At 32.5% G+C, this 8,900-nt stretch overlaps 1 long non-coding RNA gene across 1 annotated transcript; it reads right to left on the reverse strand.

Annotated features, from left to right (window-relative positions):
• Positions 1-2,301: 2,301 nt before the first annotated feature.
• Positions 2,302-5,968, reverse strand: LOC123708946. Its single transcript, XR_006753670.1, has 3 exons — positions 5,716-5,968; positions 5,121-5,200; positions 2,302-2,580 (listed from the first exon to the last, which is right to left on the reverse strand). It is a non-coding gene; the product is annotated as an uncharacterized LOC123708946 (long non-coding RNA).
• Positions 5,969-8,900: the final 2,932 nt, after the last annotated feature.

Genomic DNA, 8,900 nt, shown 5'->3' on the forward strand with positions numbered 1-8,900 from the left:
TATTGAGTTTTATTTTAAGTATATTCTTTAGTAGTTTGAATTCCCGTTAATGCATCAGTTATACTTTTTAAATATTAACCTTTCCAACTACTGTTTCGTCGGAAATCGACAAGATTTTTTTTATTAATGATATGAGCGTTACCTTTATTAGGCAAGCAGAAACAAATGTAGGGAAAATGATTTCAATTATTACTAAAATTTAAAAAAACTAATTCTTATGATATCAAAAAGCGAAAACTTACTTAAAATAGTAACTTAGATAAAATAGTTCACGAAAACTGACTTAAGAATGAAAGAAAAATCAATGTCAAATTGGTCCCGCGGGACAATGGCTGATGATTTATCACATTTTCCGGGCTTATGGGGTTTCCTTATGGCTCTCACGCCAAGATGTTTCAAGTAAACATTTATTTTGCCAAAGATATCTAAAAATTACACAAAAGTTTTTCTTTTAACATAAATCTTTTGGAAGTAATACTATGAAAGATAAATGAGATACACTTTCGACTAACATAACCAATGTCCAATTTACGCACCTGATGATTATAATCAGACTTAATTAACACGGCCAGTCTTGGGAAAGCTACAATTACCACAAAACAAGAGTTATATAGCATTACTCTATATTTTCTTGTGGATATTACACTCATCTAAAGTAATAAAATACAATGTATCGCGCATTATACGCAAAATATTTTACAATTAATAATGTAAAATAGTTAATAATAATTCAGTTAAACCAAAAGCAATGGAATAAGACTGAAACAATATTGTATATATAGGTTTTGTATGTATTTCCTAAAACATACCATTCAAGAGTTTTTAAACACAAATATCTTAAAGCAATAAAGTTAAGTAAATATAAGTTATGACTGAACTTTCTTATAAAACCTAAATATTTCTATATTGAAATAGAAATATCGAAAATATTAAACCGGAAGCTAATTGTTCCTCTACATGGACAAAACCAGGGTAGGTAGAAGATTTATCAATCTCAGCAGTAACAAAACAAAAATCTAGCTCATGCAATTCGTTCATGTAAATCTACATTCATGCATTTATGTAAAAGTTCCACAAAGCAAACAGAACACATCGAATTTGGAACAAAACGAAACCAACACTATACTTAGGAAGATTTTGTCAGCGTAATGCTAAACCTTTGCATTCTAGGCTAAGCCAACAAAGCTGTCGTAGATGTACAAATATCAATAAATATTTTACAACCACGTCATTATAGTCAAACAAAATTACTTTTTAAAAATCTCAACGTTTATTTTTAAACAATTCTCTTTGGTCTACCACTTATAACTTTTTTTTTAATTTAAGCCATCGCAAATGAACCCTTATATGTAATAAGTACGAGAGTCTTGAACTAAATAAATCCTGACGATACCACCGTTCCTTGAAATTGTTAAGAACTATAGAGAAGTCGACGCCTTATATTTTATAATACGCAAACTAACATGGTAGGCGTTATATCCTACCTATAACCGCCTTCAAAATGGCTGACATGGACGTATTAAAACTATGTAGGCCATCTAAAGTCTTCATAACAAGTTGAACTTCTGCTTGGGCTATTCAAAACTCGGATTACCACACAAATATAACCAAATCGCTTTAATTTACGCCTATAATTTTTTTAAAGTTTCGTTTGTTTTCTTTATAATATTTTCCCAAACTCTCTTGGCATTATAAAGAACTGTATACATAAAAAATTCTATTTGAAAGAAAACCCTTTTTACCAGATTGAAGCTATGTATTATTATAAACTTATAATTATTTTACATAATTAAAAAAAATCCGAAGTTTCGCGTGATTTACAGCGTGCGTAATCACGGTGAATTTAAAATTAATATAACACAACCATAATAATACTTTACTTCAATCCGGTGAAAAGGGGGTTTTCTTTCAATGTGTAAAAAGTATGTTAACAAAAGACAATACTAAAATGCAATTTTATATATGGGTCGATAAACACACGTGCCTCAAAGCAACGATTTGAGAAATAAGGTTCTATATTAGTATAGCGTGTAAACCGTCTCTATAACACTCCACTCATCGCGCCGGGCAAAGCAAGGACCGAAGCACAGGAAGTCGACTACGTTTTTCACTCGTCAAAGAAATGCACGCGTCGTTAGAGCTACACATTGAATATACCTATAAATATCTACCTTACGGTTGCCTCTTCTTAGATGAGGTTACTTAATTTTAGAAACTGTGTGTCTGATTGGGTAATGTAATTTAATTTTAGATGGGCACTTGAAAATCTATATTGTTTATTTTATCTATAATTATATTTTAATATTATACATGTACAATTTGTTTGTTTGTACGAGCGTACATAAAGTTATTTTTTATATATTGAAGTCAATACATCCATCCAATTCATAACTGAAATCGTAAAAGCTTATACAAGTTTTTTTTATTTGGAAACGTGAATGTTTTATTATTCGATAAGCCAATGGGACGAAACTAACGGGGAGTTAAAGAATTGCTGGGATCGACATAAAAATCAACTTCACTGGAAATCATGCGGGAGCCAATATTTTCCGAGTCATCGCATTTCTTAAACCCGTCGACCTGGAAAGACCACAATTAAACATCACATGAGATGCAAAAATTATTCGAAAAAATTTATACGCGTATTTTAATGAAAGAATTTGCCTCAGGGTTCCAGAGGAGCTTAAATAAAAGCCTGGAACGACGTGTTTCAGGGTATTAGTGCAAAAATTGCAACTCTTATACACACGAACAAAACTCTGTTGGTCTGCGGTTGCAACTGGACGCTTTTAACGGCGGGGAAACAAAAGTCCGTAGACTGTAATGTGTGCTCCAAAACTCTGAATCTAAATAAAAGTCATTGAGACAAGTGGTGGCGTGCTTTGCCTTAAATTAGGGGATTCTGCGCTCTCCGCCTCTCATAAAGCTAAGTATTTGTGTAATACCTATTAACTGTGGTTTGGGTGATAAATGAGGTTGCAAATAAGTCTTATTAATAAGGCAATAGAGATTTTACTTATGATTTGAATTAGGTGTCTGATTTGGCTTTAGAATGATACCGTTGCTTGCTTTAGCAAGTATTAACAAGTAATATGTTATTAGATTTGAAAATAAAAAAAAACGAGGACAAATCTATGCGAATAGACAAATCCCTTACAAGTTATCTCTAGCAGTCTACAATTAATGTACATAATAGTAACAGAATCAATTACGTACAATAAAGACATTTCATATTGAATTTCGGAGATTAGTTGAATACTACCTAACCACAGTTCAGCCGCAATGTAATAATTGATAAAGCCCACCATTATGCACACCATTTCCACATAATCCGCGGTATATTGCAAGCATTTCATCGGAAACGCTTCGATTATTCATCGAAATCTCTGGCATGCATAAATTTAAAATGTGGGATATACCCGTGACGTGGTATATTGTGGCCGCGCTAGACGTAATCCAAATGATAAGCGAACGGGCAATTTGGCAGCAGCGACCTCTCTATATAGGCGATGCCAGCCCGCACAAACCTCTACATGCAACAATGTTCACTTTGGCGCCTAATTTATGTTAAACACTATTATAAACACGGTAATGTCGCTAATATTAGGCTAGCGTTGAAGACGAAAATGCAACGCCAAAGTGTTTCGAACGATTTGAATTTTGTACACTATATTTCAGAGGGAATGATAAAAGGGTGAACTCGCAATTGTCACATTTCTCACTTTGACTGTCAATTGTCCAGACAACTTTATTCAAACGCAGTTTGAAAATATTTCAGTTTGCCTTCATATAAATTCCATCTTATACAAAATGGTGTTAAATGAAACGTTATTTCAAATGTTTACAGAAACATGCACTGACAATTTATCAATGTTTGACAAGTGTAGAATTAATTTGAAAAAGACTGTCAACAATCAGCTCATAGCAGTGTCTTATGTCATGAACTAGGTGTCTGAGAATGGTTAGATTATAGGTTATTAATATATTTTTATGAATGAGATGAGTATTTAATTTATTAATCGAAGATGACCTATAATACGTCCATCGCCTCGAAGTATCCGAATCGAAAATAAAGCAACTGAGGTAGTCAGCACGCAATATCGCATCTTATTAAAATTACATCAAATGTATTAAGCCCACAATTATCCTATTGAATATGGATAAAATTAGATAAATAACAATCTATGTAAATTTTAGTATATTGAAGGTAAGTGAATTTTTCAAATACAATGAGTATAAACTAAACCATCATTGTTACTTGACACAAATTCCATAGACACTTTACAAGATTGTTGATAGCATAGAATGAACTGCGAAATGAAAATGTTACGTAATATTGAACCCATAATAAAACTAGGACACTGGTACAGTTTATTCTCGTAACTGTTATTACACGGTAAAACTTGTACAATATCCCAAACTCTACAAAGGTAAGATAAGCGTAATAAATGAATGTTAGAAAGTAAAAATAAGTAACTTCTACACGGAAATTCTCATAGCGTTAGATAAGTATCTTTGAATAAGGAAAATTGTAAGGTTATAAAAACAATAGAAAATTTTATTGTATACTCCAATATACTTTTATTTTATTCACGGTAAAAACTGTGTAAGACGATCGTATTACACGCATTATCTGGGGCAATTTATCTCTACAACTGATAAAGCCACCAAAGACATAAAAAGAGGAATAGCAAATAGATGGAAAAGAAGCATGCTGAGAATAAGATAATTAGACAAACAAAGAAACACAGACATAAGATCTAGAACAGGTGTGACAGACATTGTCACTAAGATAGACCAAATGACATGGACGGGTTATATACTACGGAGCCCTGATTCATTTTTGGAGCAATATATTGGCGGAATGGTACCTCGATGACCTCAACGAACTCTGGAATTGGCTGGAATTGGCTACAACTGGAGAAGAGTCGCAAAGGATAGAGAACAGTGGAAAGGGTTAAAGGAGGCCTTTGCCAAGAGGCACACCGAACTCCGAGAAACTATATTAAAGATCACAGATAACAGAGTTTCGGAATATAAAGGCTATATTATTATTATTATTTACGATCTTCTTATATATACTTAAGACTACTTTGGCATTGTTATGAACTACTACTTACCATTAATTAAAATGGGAAAACGCCGTACCGAGGACAATACACACGTTACTTAAGTTGAGTTGAGAGAGAGTTGGCATGCTCTATAATACAAAAAGGCTAGTTAAATTGCATAAAATATGTGGCAAATTTGACATGAAATCATCACTCTATTTACAACAAAAAAAACGACCGACGGAAGAAACGACCCCCACGCTTTATCACTCTTAAAATTTAAGTACAAGTATAGAAAAGCATTGGATTAGTGGCTTCAGTAGGTTCAAAGAGCACAACTCGCAACGCAGAGGTCGAGGTTCGAAGCACGGCTGTACACCGGACTACGTTAATACGTAGTCCGGTGTAATCACTGTACTACGGATTTTTCTTAAACCCAAAAACCGACAACAGGTTGTGTATAAAAAAAATCATAGAAACAAATGCAGTCAAAAACCTAGATCCGTATCTATCCGTATATTTAAGACATATTTTCATGTCTTCTACTCATACGATATCATAAAAAAAATTACCAACACTTTTGTTAAAATATATTAAATACGAAATACAATATCCTTTCCAAGGTTTAACTAGCAGTGTATACTAATTTAGCAATGTACAGTACCAACGACAGAGCATTTGTCCTGCCTTCAGGCTTCAGGACGGCATTAAGCTGTCTCATTGACGAGGCATGGCGGGATCGTTTGTTACTGCCCCACTTGAACTTGAGCCAAAAACCCAACTTTCAAGCTAAATTTAAGATTGGCGTTGAATATACACTAGAATACGCCGCTATTGTATTGACTTTTTCAATCCTACATTTATTTTAAATAACAAGAAAAGTTCTAGCGAATCTTATATTACTAATTGATACTGCCGTATGCATGATATATTTCATGCAATTAATTTTTATGTTTTGTTGTACTGATACTCGTTTTTAAGTGCATATGAAAAGCATTTACGCTGATTAAAAAAATGTGTGCATGTACTAGTGTACACACGTAAGAAGTGAAACTTCTTTATGACCTTATTTTTTAAATAATAATCTACTATATGCAACTTTACAGAAATTGGTTAAATAAAGTTAAATTAGATAAAGTTTAACAAAAGGCTTTTATTATCATAGACATGAATACAAATAATACAATTATTTCATTTTACCTTATTACTACTAAGATTATAACAGAATTTAATTAATTGTAATAGAATTATTACTATCATTGTTACCGTTATTATATATTTTTGTTATATTAGGCTTAGAATTTCTTCGAACTAACCGTGGTAGTGGCAAGAAAAAGATGACACGCAAGAGACGCGTAACCGAAAAATGTAACGGTAAATCTATTTCCAACGCCGTTAAAGAAGTTTCACTTCAATAATAAGTAATAACTAAACCACACATTTGAGTTTATTTCAACATGTATGAAGTTTTCTTCAGGTTACGAGGGAACGTTAAAAGCTAATAAATATTGCATTAGTTGGTCTACGTACGTAATCCACGAAGCAATATTATTTCAAAACCGTGCTAGCTGTTTACTTTGCTTTGGATTTATTATGTACTTAATTATAACTATGTACATTGTATGTATCGCTTTCTTCACAGCCTGAAAGTATATAAAAAGTTTTCTTAAATTGTCATAGTTAACGCGTTAAACGAGATAAAAGTGAAAGTTAATGCAAACGTGATTAGCTATCAATTATAGAAACTGAAAACAGTATGGTTAGTGATACCAGCGTATAGCTGAGTTGTATATCCTTTTTGGTTAGAGATTTTATCTATGTGTTTATCGAATTAATGTTCTTTTTTCCTGATATGAAATCTATACTCGTAAAAAATTCCTTAAGAACATTGAAATTTGAAATGAAATCAATCAAACCAATTATCTCTAAAACATACACAGATAAATGTAAATAACCTGCCTAATCTGTATCTAATCGGAACTAATATGACGTATAAATGATATTAGCTACAGTTTATTTAGTATAAAAAAAATTGTTTGATGTTACCATTCAAGACGCGTAGACGTTATTCAAGGCGAGTTTACCCTCGGAAAGTAAATGTCAATAAACCACAAGAGCTGGGGTGAGAACGTCCAAGAAATGTAAAGAATAATGCAGAATGTATGTATGCCTATATTTCAACCCTAACGGTTCGACTTCAGTTCGAAACATTATGAACTTTAACCTTATTTTTCAGTGAGGCCGTTGACACGGTCCGAGTAATTGGGCCTAAGTACTATTTAGTTAATTACTAGCACAGCCTTTTCAACCAGTTTAAATCCCGACTATGTCAGTCTTTAGAATTATATATTACAGTGAAATAGAATCTAAAAGATGCGAAGTTGTTTAATGTCAACGAACTCGGGGTCGATGCACGACTGCGAACGTTAATTATTTTTCAAAAGTACTATGTTCGAAAAAGGTTTTATTACGGCATATATCGTTTCAATTTGATATATTTCCATTGGATATGGCACATTAAAAAGCATACGCTTTTGTGAATTAAAACGCGTTTTATGAACACAATTAAAAAGGCCAAAACACATGCTTTTATAACTGATTATGTCAAAGCGTGTCTAAAGTATACAATCTAATCTTTCTAAACATATCACACGGCCCATATTTGTTTTTTGTGATCGATAAAGAATGATTTATTCTTTATATACTCTTGTATAACTCAGATTTCACGTCTATCCGATACGTTTTAGCATATTCTAGTGGCTTTCACTTCGAAGGCTTTAAGTTTTGTATTTTGAGTGGCCACTCGTGCTGTTTGCCGAGTATTAACCAAGTTTTCTGAATACATTTAGGAAATCTTAGGAAAGGTTTTCCGTAGACAATAGATCGTGACATACTTCCTGCTGTATACAGTTGTGATTTTTATACTGTAATGGAAAATATATATTCGTAGTAAATATGAATTATGAAATTCTTTAATATATATTGAGACTCGCCATCCATGCAGGAGATATGATAGTTCAAAAACACGTAAGCAGACATTGTTTCATTCTCAGTTAAGTCCCTATTCCAAAACTTTAATTATCTATAAGTTTAATCAATAAGTCATTTTCAGATTTTCCAATTAGGTATAAAACTTAACAAATTATTATAAGCCATGTTGAACCTCTACTCCAGTTACTTTGAAGCCTTAGGAAGGTATTCTTATAACACGCAATCATAACACTTGCTCCCTATTAATAATTAATCAAGTAATTTAACACGCAGCCACCAAGATCATATCTCACCTTTTAATATTGAATAAACCCAATTGCAAACGATATAATATAATATGATTCTATTTTAATGTAGTATTACAATATTGGGGCAATAGTGTTCTTTCTGTAGATGCAAGTTACAAGGCAAAAAAACACATTTTTTGTTTCATTTCAGGTTTGTGTCGAGTGCTCACCGCCCGCATCAGAATTGTCGGAGCAATGGCATTTCATACATTACATAATAATAATAATGAATATGGTTTATTATTGACATGGTAGTTCATTTATAGACCTAACAACATTAGCAATCAAATGAATCAAAAATATTAACGGTTTTGAACTAATTTGACTTTCACGTTATCAAATTATAATGGCACTTGACACTAACGCCATTGCTTCGACACAATAAATTACTATAATAATAATAGCTATGGAATTGCTATAACAATGGACTATCAAATAGCTGTAAATCTGTAGATCTAATAATGTTGGCAAATTGTACTGTACTGCCACAGGTACTGTTTTGAACTAATTTGACTTTGACGTTGTTAATTTAGCTCTGTGACACATGACAATTGGAGCTGACAGTAACGGC

This window comes from Pieris brassicae, chromosome 4, assembly GCF_905147105.1.
Source record: "Pieris brassicae chromosome 4, ilPieBrab1.1, whole genome shotgun sequence".
Taxonomy (NCBI): domain Eukaryota; kingdom Metazoa; phylum Arthropoda; class Insecta; order Lepidoptera; family Pieridae; genus Pieris; species Pieris brassicae.